At 41.5% G+C, this 14,890-nt stretch overlaps 1 long non-coding RNA gene across 1 annotated transcript in view; it reads right to left on the bottom strand.

The window, feature by feature from the left end:
• Positions 1-1,344: 1,344 nt before the first annotated feature.
• The window catches only part of LOC145547236 (uncharacterized), a 190,926-nt gene continuing 177,380 nt past the window's right edge, over positions 1,345-14,890 (bottom strand). Inside the window, exon 7 of the long non-coding RNA XR_014083676.1 lies at positions 1,345-3,428. This is a non-coding gene — a long non-coding RNA (uncharacterized LOC145547236). The remainder of the gene's footprint in view (positions 3,429-14,890) is intronic.

The following is a 14,890-nucleotide window of genomic DNA, read 5'->3' as shown; positions in this document are numbered from 1 at the left end:
TGGGGAAAGAGAGTAAAAATGAGACTAGAGGTCAGATGGTTAAGTGTTTTTGAAAGGCAGCATGTTGACTGCTTCAATTTAGGGAGTGATCCCCTGTGTATATTGTAAGAAACTAGCTTTCAGGAAATCTTTTTGAAAACAAAAATTTATTAGACTTTTTCATGGCGTGTGTCTATTACCACTTATGAAAAGCAGTAGATACAAACCACAGCTAGATCATACCTAATACCAGGAGAGAAAGTGAGCCCTGCAAATTGTTCCCTTGACTCTGAATCTGCCCATCTGTGAGTCTGAAATAATGCAGAAGCAAAAAGACAGTCTCCTCCAGAGAGAAAAATCTGATAGATATGCTTTCCTAATAGAAACAATATCAATACATGAAAAGAGAAAGATTTAGAGCGGAGGGTTAAGAATACAGTTAAGTCCAAATGCTGAATGTTGAGTTGCTAAAATAGAGGAGAGTCACTGGAATTTATCCTGAAAAGAAGCTCTCAGAGCATGTGTCAATTCCTCCAGCAGCAGTATATCACAACATAGGCTGACAGATCACAGCATATTTTAAATATTAACTCGTCTACAGCTCCAGAATCAGGTGCTGCAAACAGTCCAGATTCCATAGATGTGGCAAACAGGTTTAGCTGCTCAGGTTTTCTTACCCTTGAAGATTAGCTCCCAGGCCTTTGATTCATTCTCAGGATGTGCAGAGGAAAGGAAAAAGAATGACCAGTGCTGGTTTCTTGATAAGTCCCTTTCTTGCACAAGTAAGATTATAACTGTCAAAAAATTGAAGGCTGGGCACCTTAATTTTCTGCCATCTATAATCATATGCAAGCTGTGACAAAGCCAAAAATGAAATCAAGGTACTGAGGCATCTAATATGTCATTTCTTGTGGGTTTTTTTTTTTTTTTGGACTACGAATCTGGAGGAAAATAAACTGTTTGCAACAGGGTAATGCAGTTCTATGATGCACTCATGCAAAATCCCATTTTAAGTGACAGGGCATCAATTATGAAGTAACCACATGATATGGATAGGGGCTGGCACAGATTCTAGTGAACAGCCACACTCCTTTATTTGAGGTGTTACATCATGAATCAGATTGGACCAAAATGAAGATGACCCCTCTTTAAGAGTACAAACTCCATGCTGACATGAGAGCATAAGGTTGCTTAGGCAAGCTGACAATTTCTGCAGGACGTGATGGAGCCATCAAGTTTCCACTAGGTGGGAATTTCCAGTGAAACAAAATATCTAGAACAATAGCACAACAAATACCCACCTCCAATAATGCCTTTAAAACATATGAAAGTTCTATAGTAGAATAATCATTAGATCTAGAAACATAGGGGGAAAAGTCCAAGTTTATTTGGGTTAGCAAAATTAGGCAAGATGTACTGCAGTTTAAATGTTTATCTAATAATGAGTAAGCCTGGTACACTGGGTCACACACATACATAAAAAGGATAGGGAGAACTACTCCAGGCTCAAATCGGAGCTAGAAAATTACCTGTCTCGATGTTATTAGTAGCTCCAATTATTTAAGGAAGAAATTCTAAGTACATAGTTTCTCAGGGAAGCAGCAAAAAGCAGTGGAATAAGCACACATTTAAGAGAGGCAAGTTCAAATCCTGTCTCTACCACTTAGCAATAATGTGACTTCACTGACTACAAATTTTGGATAATACTATTGGCTTCATTGACTAGAGTAAAGGTAACAGGTAGAAAACACCTGATGTAATTCATGCTAATTTATGTCGCCCTTCTTTCTCCCTTTCCCTCTGAAGTCAAGGCTCTTTCAAAGGCCTCCAAAGTAATCAATTATGGCAGCAGTTAGTCCTGAGCAAGACTCTATTATGAGGCATCCCCCATCGTTCCTTGTTCGTTTCATTCAAGCCACCATCATTGCAGCTTCCTTCCATTTGCTGACTCTTTAGAGATGAACTTATGTGTCTGCCTGAAATACAAATTGCTTGAGTCATGCTTATGTCCTCTCCTGACAGCTAAGATCAAAGTTTCGTGGAGAAGTAGGAGGTTCTCAAGCAACAGTACAGAAAACACAACTTCTTAGATAGGCTTAATTTTACCGTTATCCAAAATTGTTGAAAATATTTCCTCCTCTGTTTCATTTTTGAAAACCTTGGTAAACAAAGACCTCTTGTTAGTCTCATAATTTGTACCTGCACAGAATACATCTAAATAAATTTCTTTAGGATACACTTTGATGGTCGAGCTCTACCATGATTTCATAAAAATATTAGACATGAAAGAATTATCAAGGATGAACTCTCTCAGAGAGAATCTACATTCTGCTCACTTCTGCAATTTGTACTTCATATATCACAAAAGGAGGAAAATTCACTTCCACAGTTAAAAGTATAAGACAGAAGCGGCTGGGACTTCTCTGGTGATCCAGTGGTTAAGAATCCACCAGCCAATGCAGGGCACATGGGTTCAACCCCTATTCTGCGAAGATTCCACATGCTGCAGGGCAACTAAGCCCATGTGTCACAGCTACTGAGCCTCTAGAGTCCAGGAACCACAACCATCAAAGCCTGAACACCTAGCATCCATGCTCCACAACAAGAGAAGCCACCACAGTGAGAAACAGCAACTTGAAGCTCCCACTTGTCCCAACTAGAGAAAACCTGAGGGCGGCAACAAAGACCCAGTGCAGCCAAAAACAAATAAACTTTTTTTAAAAAAATGAATTTCCTCATATATTAAACAAAGACATAGTTGTCTGTATGGGAAGAGAAGCACTGGTGAAAGGAGAGGAAGAAGGGAAGTTGTAGCATTTGATACACTGCAAATGCTCAACAAAATTAACTGATTTTGTTGTTAGTGTTTTGGTTGTTGTTGGACTGTCATTGTTTCCAAGGGCAAATATTGGATAAATTGGATGGGTGGAGGTCAAAACAAAATGGATAGAGAAGATAACCAAACAAATCTAAGGAGCAGTTTCAGAAAATTAGAAAAGGAAGAGAAGGAATAAACAAATGATGGAACATAAAGAAATAGAAATTAGGAATACTTTTGAAATTTGTTACATAGGTATATATAGATCACTGTCAGCCACAAAGCCTAAAGTGCTTTAGAAGAACAGGTGCTGCATAAATAAGAGGGTTATTTTTTTTAAAAAGGACTGACAACACACAGAAAATTCATAGGGTGTGTGAAATTTCAGTCTATCATTCTAAATGGACCTCTCCCGGGACCACTTTCTTATTTTGTCCTGAGTCATACAAAACACATTTAAGGACAAGAGTTCAAGTAAGTTGACTTTTAAAGAAGACCCTTACCTCAGGTACTCTTCAGGGACAGGAAACAGATCCCAGTGTTCCATCTTCTTCTGAACACTCTTTCACTGTCACAAACACACGGTACCCAGGTTTCAGACGCTACAGCCTTGTATCTATTGCAGCTGATCCTAGAAGACAATCAAATATGTTGAGCCTTTTCTGAGACTTCAGTTGACATTCTAAGCATGAAGCTTTCCAACAATATATTAGGTTTTTCAAAACGTATTCATAATTGCCCATGCCTAATATTGTAAATTATAATTCTGTTATAACACAGCGTCTACAACCACATGAAATTGAAGCTTTCAGTTCCATTCAGTTCAGTCGCTCAGTCATGTCTGACTCTTTGCGACCCCATGAACCGCAGCCTGCCAGGCCTTCCTGTCCATCACCAACACCCAGAGTCCACCCAAACCTATTTCCATTCAATCAGTGATGCCATCCAACCATCTCATCCTCTGTCATCCCCTTCTCCTACTGCCCTCAATCATTCCCAGCATCTGGGTCTTTTCCAATGAGTCAGCTATTTGCACGAGGTGGCCAAAGTACTGGAGTTTCAGCTTCAACATCAGTCCTTCCAATGAACATCCAGGACTGATCTCCTTTACAATGGACTGGTTGGATCTCCTTGCAGTCCAAGGGACTCTCAAGAGTCTTCTCCAACACCACACTTCAAAAGCATCAATTTTTCTGTGCTCAGCTTTCTTTATAGTCCAACTCTCACATCCATACATGACCACAGGAAAAACCATAGCCTTGACTGCTGCTGCTGCTAAGTCACTTCAGTCGTGTCCGACTCTGTGCGACCCCATAGACGGCAGCTCACCAGGCTCCGCCGTCCCTAGGATTCTCCAGGCAAGAATACTGGAGTGGGTTGCCATTTCCTTCTCCAGTCCATGAAAAGGGAAAATTGAAAGTGAAGTCGCTCAGTCGTGTCCGACTCTTAGTGACCCCATGGACTGTAGCCTACCAGACTCCTCCGTCCATGGGATTTTCCAGGCAAGAATACTGGAGTGGGGTGCCATTGCCTTCTCCATAGCCTTGACTAGACGGACCTTTATTGGCAAAGTAATGTCTCTGCTTTTTAATATGCTGTTTAGGTTGGTCATAACTTTTCTTCCAAGGAGTATGGGTCTTTTAATTTCATGGCTGCAATCACCATCTGCAGTGATTTTGGAGCCCAGAAAAATAAAGTCAGCCACTGTTTCCACTGTTTCTGCATCTACTTCCCATCAAGTGATGGAACCAGATGCCATGATCTTAGTTTTCTGAATGTTGAGCTTTAAGCCAACTTTTTCACCCTCCTCTTTCACTTTCATCAAGAGGCTCTTTAATTCTTCTTCCCTTTCTGCCATAAGGGTGGTGTCATCTGCACATCTGAGGTTATAGATATTTCTCCCGACAATCTTGATTCCAACTTGTGTTTCTTCCAGCCCAGCGTTTCTCATGATGTACTCTGTATATAAGTTAAATAGGCAGGGTGACAATATACAGCCCTGATGTACTCCTTTTCCTATTTGGAACCAGTCTGTTGTTCCATGTCCAGTTCTAACTGTTGCTTCCTGACCTGCATACAGGTTTCTCAAGAGGCAGGTCAAGTGGTCTGGTATTCCCATCTCTTTCAGAATTTTCCACAGTTTATTGGGATCCACACAGTCAAAGGCTTTGGCATAGTCAATAAAGCAGAAATAGATGTTTTTCTGGAACTCTCTTGCTTTTTCGATGATCCAGTGGATGTTGGCAATTTGATCTCTGGTTCCTCTGCCTTTTCTAAATAGACCTTGAACATCTAGAAGTTCACGGTTCACATACTGTTGAAGCCTGGCTTGGAGAATTTTGAGCATCACTTTACTAGCGTGTGAGATGAGGGCAATTGTGCAGTAGTTTGAGCATTCTTTGGCATTGCCTTTCTTTGGGATTGGAATGAAAACTGACCTTTTTCAGTCCTGTGGCCACTGCTGAGTTTTCCAGATTTGCTGGCATATTGAGCGCAGCACTTTCACAGCATCATCTTTCAGGATTTGAATTAGCTGAACTGGAATTCCATCACCTCCACTAGCTTTGTTCGTAGTGATGCTTCCTAAGGCCCACTTGACTTCACATTCCAGGATGTCTGGCTCTAGGTGAGTGATCACACCATCGTGATTATCTGGCTCATGAACATCTTTTTGTACAGTTCTTCTATGTATTCTTGCCACCTCTTCTTAATATCTTCTGCTTCTGTTAGGTCCATATCATTTCTGTCCTTTATTGAGCCCATCTTTGCATGAAATGCTCCCTTGATATCTCTAATATTCTTGAAGAGATCTCTATTCTTTCCCATTCTATTGTTTTCCTCTATTTTTTTGCATTGATCGCTGAGGAAGGCTTTCTTATCTCTCCTTGCTATTTTTTGGAACTCTGCGTTCAAATGGGAATATCTTTCCTTTTCTCCTTTGCTTTTTGTTTCTCTTCTTTTCACAGCTATTTGTAAGGCCTCCTCAGACAGCCATTTTGCTTTTTTGCATTTCTTTTCCATGGGGATGGTCTTGATTTCTGCCTCCTGTACAATGTCAAGAACCTGTGTCCATAGTTCATCAGGCTCTCTATCAGATATAGTTCCCTAAATCTATTTCTCACTTCCACTGTATAATCATAAGGGATTTGAATTAGGTCATACCTGAATGGTCTAGTGGTTTTCTTCACTTTCGTCAATTTCAGTCTGAATTTGGCAATAAAGAGTTCATGATCTGAGCCACAGTCAACTCCCAGTCTTTTTTTGCTGACTGTATAGAGCTTCTCTCCATCTCTGGCTGCAAAGTTATAATCAATCTGATTTCGGTGTTGACCATCTGGTGATGTCCATATGTAGAGTCTTCTCTTGTGTTGTTGGAAGAGGGTGTTTGCTATGACCAGTGCCTTCTACTGGCAGAACTCTATTAGCCTTTGCTCTGCTTCATTCTGTACTCCAAGGCCAAATGTGCCTGTTATTCCAGGTGTTTCTTGACTTCCTACTTTTGCATTCCAGTCCCCTATAATGAAAATGACACCTTTTTTGGGAGTTAGTTCAAGAAGGTCTTGTAGGTCTTCATAGAACCATTCAACTTCAGCTTCTTCGGCGTTACTGATCGGGGCATGGACTTGGATTACTGTGAAATTGAATGGTTTGCCTTGGAAACGAACAGAGATCATTCTGTCATTTTTGAGATTGCATCCAGGTACTGCATTTCAGACTCTTTTGTTGACCATGATGGCTACTCCATTTCTTCTAAGGGATTCCTGCCCACAGTTGTAGATATAATGGTCATCTGAGTTAAATTCACCAATTCCAGTCCATGTTAGTTTGCTGATTTCTAGAATGTCGATGTTCACTCTTGCCATCTTCTGTTTGACCACTTCCAATTTGCCTTGATTCTTGGACCTAACATTCCAGGTCCCTATGCAATATTGCTCTTTACAGCATCGAACCTTGCTTCTATCATCAGTCACATCACAACTGGGTGTTGTTTTTGCTTTGGCTCCATCCCATCATTCTTTCTGGAGTTATTTCTCCACTGATTTCCAGTAGCATATTGGGCACCTACTGACTTGGGGAGTTCATCTTTCAGTGTCTTATCTTTTTGCCTTTTCATATTGTTCATGGGGTTCTCAAGGTAAGCATACTGAAGTGGTTTGCCATTCCCTTCTCCAGTGGACCACATTCTGCCAGACCTCTCCACCATGAACCGTCCATCTTGGGTGGCCACACACGGCATGGCTTAGTTTCATTGAGTTAGACAAGGCTGTGGTCCATGTAATCAGATTTTATATAGCTAATTGTTACATCAGCCCTCCTTTTTCTCTCACCAAATGCTTCAGTCCTACCATCATGTTAATACCAGGCCTTGAGTTTGTAGTGATTATGTCAATACATATTTGAAATTCATCCAATTATGGAATGCCAAGAGTGTTTTACTGTCCAAACTGCACCCACTGATTTCACTGAACAATTTTCCAACAATTTCAAAGTTATTGTCAACTAGCGTGCTTCTTACAGTTCAGTAAGTTAGTCCTTTATTATAAATGAATCAGTTCAACTCCAAACAGACAGAAAAGTCCATACTCGTTCATCTGTTGGCTTCTAGTGAGAAAGTGTACACATGTCATTGACAGATGGGCACACTGGTGAATTTAATTGTGGCCATAATACAGGTCCAGGTCATTTATGCAGATAAAACCTCACTACACACTAAAGAAGAATCATCTGTTTGAAGAATGAAACCCACTAACTCACTAAACATTCATTAGTAATGTACTGACAATGTTCCAGACTCTGTGGTATGTATTTTGTTCTTAGAAACAATACAGGAAGCGGGTACTGTCTTGGCACAATTTGCAGATGAGAAAACTGTCCCTAAGAGAATGAAGGCACTTCCAAGGCCACACAGCTAGTTGATGGCAGGCACACTGCATCCAGGTCTTTCAGTCTCTAGAGCCAGGCTCAGAAATACTCTCTACTGCCTTGGTGCACATAATTGTCACCTGGGGGGCTTGTTGAAGCCACAGAACTCCACTCACAGAGATTCTGATTCTGATCCAGAAAGTCTGGAATGAGGCTCAGATCTCTACATATTAAATCGCCGCCCCTCCAGGTGATTCTAACACAGATGGTCTGTGGCTCACACTTTAGGAGAACCACTGGATCCTTGCAGTGTCTCCCTGCCTCTGCTCTGTGGCCTACTGCATATTTTAAAGATGATAGCAGCAATATCACCCATGTACACTCCTTTCTTGTCATATTCCCACAAGGTGGTGGAATTTATTTCTCAACTGTCTTATATCCAGTAGGCCTTGTATCTGCCTCAACCAATAGAATACAGAATTGATGCTGTGCCAGGTGTGGGTGTCACCCTTAAGTAGGAATTATTTGTTTCCTGCCTCTTTAAATCAAGAGACTACAGTGACATCACCATGCTGTGAGAAGCCCAAGTCACATGGAAAGGCTCTGAAGCCTGTAATTCACCGTGTAATGAAAGAGAGAGAAAGAAGCTGAGAATGAGAGAGGTGTGCTAAGGAGCACCAGACATGAGAGATGATGTCACCTTGGAAGTGAATACTCTAGCCCCAACCAGCCTGCCAGACAACATATGCAGCAGAGCTGAACCACCAAGCAGAGTCCTTCCTGACCCATAGAGTCATGAGCAAAAGAAACAATCATGTCAAGCCCTAAGTTTTGGAGTTATCTGTTACAGAGTAATAGAAAACTGAAATATACTACCACACATATCATTATAACTATATACATGGGCTTCCCAGGTGGTGCTAGTGGCAAAGAATCTGCCTGTCAATGTAGGAGACATAAGAGATGCAGGTTCAATCCCTGGGGTCAGGAAGCTCCCCTGGAGGAAGGCATGGTGATCCACTCAAGTATTCTTGCCAGAGAATTCCATGGGTAGAGGGGCCTAGCAGGCTACAGTCCATAGGGTCACAAAAAGTCGGACACAATTGAAGCAACTCAGCATGCATGCATATAGTTATATATATTACATATACATACATATGCATATATGGTAGTATACTATAAGAGGCAGAAAACCAAAATAAAGCATTGAAAAACCTTATGCAGAAAGGAATTTTAACCAAAAATCACTGTAATTGAGTAAAATTCCTTTTCATGTAATTATCTGCAAATTTTATTGAATTCTCATTTTTACCTTAAATGTGTAAACATGGCCATAGCATTCTCACTCTGTGGGGAATTTTTATTATTGTTTATACATTTCAAGCTTTAAAATGTTTTATTATACTGAAATCCTTGATACATTTTCTTTAATTTTGTATTTCCCCTTACCTGCATTTTATTTTCCAGCTTTATTGAGGTATACTTGACAAAACTGTATATGTTTAAGGTATACAATGTGATCTTTACTGCATGTATATACTGTAAAATGATTACCAAAATCAAGTTAATTAACACACGCATCACTCACAATTACCATTATTTTGGTGTGACATGAGAATACTTAAGATCTACCCTTTTAGCAAATTTCAATTTTACAATACAGTTTTATTAGTCACCATGCTGTACATTAGATCTTCCTTACATTTAGAACAGCTCCAAAATTATGCTGTCTTCTGCAAAAGCAATGCGATGAAAGGCACACACAAAGATCTACATTCCACTTTTTTGCACCTGATTCATCAGTTCAGAGATAAAAGTCAGTCTGGGTTATTAAATGGATTTGTAAATGTTCTTACTCTAGAGAGCCAAATTGGGACCAAAAAGATTCATTATCATAAGTTCCCAGATGAACACAAACCCAGAGTGAAATTTAACAAATTTTTAACTTGCATAAGCAATTGTTAAGTTTTCAGCACTAATCCATTTCCATGCTGCAGATATAATGACATTTTATCCTTTAAACCTCATGCCTAGACACTCTGCACAGAAAATCCTGTTTTAATCATTAAAATTGATGCATATACCAAGTCGTTGAATAACTACCCTCATTCCCATCTGCTAGGAAGGCACAGTGAAACATAGGGGTGCCTGGCCAGGACTTTTGAGGCATAACTATCAACCAAAAATGGTATCAAACATTAGCCATGTTGATTGCAACAATGGGTCTTCCCAGTCTGACTTTCTATCTAGCTCTGGGCAAAATGAGCCAATGAAAAACACTATGGCCATAATGTGTGAACATAATCAATTTTAAAGCCTTAGTGTTTGGGATAACCTGATGAAAACTGTATCTAACTTTCCTAAAATCTCTCACTATGTATTAAAGACATTCCTTTTCACTCTCAGGCTACCTTACCATCATCAGAATTGGAACACCATCTGTCCCTTGGCATGAACTGGAGTTCTAACTCATCCTAACCCACAACTGCCCCCTACATGGCTTTTTTGTTTATTTTTGAGTTTTCTTTTTCCGTGCCAAACTGATCTTACATACCTCAAATCTTCAGCTCTACTTTCTGCCCAATGTCCTCATCTAGTCTCATGGTTTAGCTATAGGCTGTAGCTCATTACTTCTCTCCAGAATTCAGACTCAGATACGCAACTATTTGTGTGGCATCTCTACCTTTACACTTGAGTTTTAACACACCGAACTGAATTCAGGTTCTTCAGCTCACCATCTCCCATTTTAATGAGTGGCAATACCACCCATCAGGTTCCACAAAATCGTTCCTTTACTCCAATCCAGTTACCAAGTCTCCCCATGTTCAGCTCCTTATACATCTCAAATTTAGCCCCTTCTTAGCACAACAATTTAGTCCCCACCTTGGTTGAAGTGCTCATTGTCTCTCACTTTAACTATTGAAAAAGCTTTTCAGATCCCTCTATTAATAGATTGATTAGCCCATCAAAAAATAATAGTCAACATTTATTGTTACCATGAGTCAGGTACTTTCCAGGGTTCCTATGTGTATTAATTCATTTAATCGTTTGATAAGGGTATTTTTATGATCCCTCATTTTAAATATAAAGAATCAGGGCAGAGAAATTGAGTTACTTTCCCAATATCATGTCTAAACATAATGGAACCAGAACAGAAATTCAGGCATCCTGACTTCAAGGCCCAAGTTCTTAGCCACTCTCTTCTACTACCTAAATATGGCCTTCATCTGTTTCAAGGGCTGCCAATCAGTCATAAACTTAAAACCATTCTCCCCATAAAAGCATTCAGAGGACTTATCAATGTAATTCCCCACCTCCTGCTCTTTTGTTCTTCAGCCTTTTCCGTTTTACTGGTCTCTGCTTTCTGTGTACAGAACTACTACATGTAGATTCTACCATTCTAAAAATGATTTTTCTGCCAAGCCTGCCACACTTCCAGGTTCCTGGTATTAGAGACCAAGATGCAGATTCTGGATGTTCCCCTTGCTCTGGTGGAGGTTGCTGCTCCAAGACCTTTCCCCTGGAGAGAGCTAGGGAATGAATCCCTGTATAGCACCAGTGGTAAAGAACCCACCTGCCAACTCAGGACATGCAAGAGACCAGGTTCGATCCCTGAGTAGGAAAGATCTGCTGGAGTAGGAAACGGCACCCCACTCCAGTGTTCTTGCCTGGAAAATTCTATGCAAAGAGGAGCCTACTGTGCTATAGTCCATGGGGTTACAAAGAGTTGGACATGACCTAGCTACTAAACAAAAACAACAACAACACATGTATACACATATTTACATCAAATATGGACAGCTTGTAGGAGGATGTTGGTTGTGAAGAGTTAACAAAAAATAAAATTGATTTAAAAACCACAATTCTTTCTTTTCCTTTTCTTTTTCCTTTTCCTTTTCCTTTTCCCTTTTCCTTTCTAATAGCTCAGTTCTAAAACCATTGGGTGGGGCAAAGCAAGAGAGCTGGCTGCATGGATGGCTGGCCTGGTGTAGGATGTCAGAGGCCAAATAAGTCTGAAGAGCATGTCCACACTGGGGAAAGCCCAGTTTGAGATGTTACACATTTGATCAACCTTCCTGAGTGCAACCAATAAACCAGCACCACAGCCATCTTCTCTTCTCTATGACACCCTCCCCATACCCCACATCACTGTGTTCCTATACCACATGCTGAGCCTTTCCCGGTGTCAACACTCCGCTTCTCCTGCTTGGGCCCTGATCCCTCTCATAAGTCACTTCTCTGTGTGGACAGCATGCTCACCTTGCCATGCTGTGACCCTTACACCAGACTCCCCTCTTCATAGATGCCCTTCTTACCTCATGTGGGTTCTAGCACCTAACATTAAACCAGCACCACAGCCATCTTCTCTTCTCTATGACACCCTCCCCATACCCCACATCACTGTGTTCCTATACCACATGCTGAGCCTTTCCCGGTGTCAACACTCCGCTTCTCCTGCTTGGGCCCTGATCCCTCTCATAAGTCACTTCTCTGTGTGGACAGCATGCTCACCTTGCCATGCTGTGACCCTTACACCAGACTCCCCTCTTCATAGATGCCCTTCTTACCTCATGTGGGTTCTAGCACCTAACATTAGGCCTTCTCTCCCCACCCCTTCACACAGTCACACTCCTCACTTGACTTGGACTCTCAAATTCCTCATATAATGACATATCCTCATATATGAGGATATGATATATCCTCATATATTGATAACTGTGATGTTAATTTAATGTATGAATTTGACTGGGCCCTGGGGTGCCCAGATACTTGTTTAAACATTATTTCTGGGTGTGTCTGTGAGGGAGTTTCTGGGTGAGATCAACACTGAATTCATTCACTAAGTAAATCAGATTGCTCTCCTCCATGTGGGTGGACCTCACTCAGTTTGTCAAAGATCTGAATGAAATCAAAGGCTTAGCAAAATAATTCTTGCTTTCTGCCTTTCTGTCTTTGAGCTGCACATTGGACTTCTCCTGGATTTGCATTTGCACTTGGACTGCAACTTATATCAATTGGCTCTTCTGGGTCTCCATCTTGCTGATTGCATGTCTTGGACTTCTCGGCTTCCTAATCACATGAGCCAATTCCTTATAGCAAATATCTCTCAGTGACTCTACTTCTCTATCTCCTATTGATTCCATTTTTCTGGAGAATCCAGACTAAGATGCCCACTTAACCTTGCTCAGGTTCCAATAGCCCATGAAGCCCACTCCTCAGCAAACTTGTCCTGTTCAGCCCTCTCTTCTCTTTGGGTTTGTTGTTGTTCAGTCCCTAAGTTGTGTCTGGCTCTTTGCGACCCCATGGACTGCAGCATGCCAGGCTTCCCTGTCCTTCACTATCTCCTAGGTTTTATTCAAATTCATGTCCATTGAGTTGGTGATGCTATCTAGCCATCTCATCCTCTGCCACTCTCTTCTCCTTTTGCCTTCAATCTTTCCAATGAGTCATCGCTTCACATCAGGTGGCCAAAGTATTGGAGCTTCAGCTTCAGCATTAGTCCTTCCAATGAATATTCAGGGTTGATTTCCTTTAGGATTGACTGGTTTGATCTCCTTGCTGTCTTCTCTACCACCGTAATTCGAAAGCATCTATTCTTCAGCACTTCGCCTTCTTTATGGTCCAACTCTCACAGCCATACATGACTACTGGAAAATGCAGGACATCGCAAATGAGGTATCTCCACCCCCATTCCCCACAAGTTTGCACGCCTCACCCTGCTTGGGCTCCAGCGTCCCCCACCAGCCACCCTCTCGTGTGACTAGCTCTCTTGCTTTACCCCCACCCAATAGCTTTAAAACTGAATTATTCAAGAAGGGAAAGGGGAAAAGAATATGAAAGTGTTGTAACATTTTTATTGATCTTATTTCTTGTTATCTCTTCTTCCATTCAAACCAATATTCCCTTACAAGTTGTCCATATTTTCTGTCTTCATTTTCTCAACCCACTCCCATCTGGCTTCAGTCTTCATCCCTCTCTGATGCTACTTGGTCATCGGTGACTTTCTTATTTCTAAATCTAAGAGATGTTTTTCAGTCTTTATGCTGCTTGATCTGCTGGAGGCATTTGACACTCTAACCTCTGAAAACAGCTCATTCCCTCTGATTTTGTGACACAGCATTCCTGTGATATTCTTCCTCTCTTGCTGGCTACTTCTTCACAGTCTCCTCTTCCTCAGCCTAGTGCTTGAATGTTGGCATTGCCCAAGGCTCCATCCCAGGCCTTCTGCTCTTCTCACTTGTAACACTCCCACATCTCAGTACTATCTTGGCTCTGGTTGTCATCTGTATGCTATTATTTTAGAAATTTTATCTCTATCTCTGCAAGCCTGATTTTGAGCTCCAAATGCATACATCCCACTGCCAACCATACATTCATTCAACTCAGTAATATTTATTAAGCGCCTGCTGTGCACGTGTGCACTGATGTAGGCTCTTACCATCTACATTCAGATGTCTGAGGCACCTAACCCTCAGTACATGGAGATAATGCAATTTCCTTCACCTCTCCTCCACGGCCTATGCACACACCCTATGCATACAGGGTTCTTTATCTCTGGAAATGGCATGAGCATCTTCCTCTTAGCCAGAGCCAGAAACATCTGACCCTCAACTCATTCTCACACGCAGTCATTTATTAAGTCCTACCAATTTTTCCTTCTATGTATCTCTTAAATCTTTCCAATTCTCTGAGTGAAAGTGTGAAAGTGAACAGCACTCAGTTGTGTCCAACTCTTTACAACCTCATAGACTGTAGCCTGCCAGACTCCTCTGTTCATGGAATTCTCCAGGCAAGAATACTGGAGTGGGTCAGTTCAGTTCAGTCGCTCAGTCATGTCCAACTCCTTGTGACCCCACAAATCGCAGCACGCCAGGCCTCCCTGTCCATCACCAACTCCCAGAATTTACTCAAACTCATGTTCATCGAGTCAGTGATGCCATCCAGCCATCTGATCCTCTGTCCTCCCCTTCTCCTCCTGCCCCCAATCCTGCCCAGCATCAAGGTCTTTTCCATTGAGTCAACTCTTTGCACGAGGTGGCCAAAGTATTGGAGTTTCAGCTTCAACATCAGTCCTTCCAACGAACACCCAGGATTGATCTCCTTTAGGATGGACTGGCTGGCTCTCCTTGCAGTCCAAGGGACTCTCAAGAGTCTTCTCCAACACCACACTTCAAAAGCATCAATTCTTTGGAGCTCAGCTTTCTTTATAGTACAACTCTCACATCCATA

Source organism: Giraffa tippelskirchi, chromosome 4 (assembly GCF_054371585.1).
Source record: "Giraffa tippelskirchi isolate mGirTip1 chromosome 4, T2T-mGirTip1v1.2.pri, whole genome shotgun sequence".
Classification (NCBI taxonomy): domain Eukaryota; kingdom Metazoa; phylum Chordata; class Mammalia; order Artiodactyla; family Giraffidae; genus Giraffa; species Giraffa tippelskirchi.
This window is presented reverse-complemented; position numbering and strand designations above follow the sequence as displayed.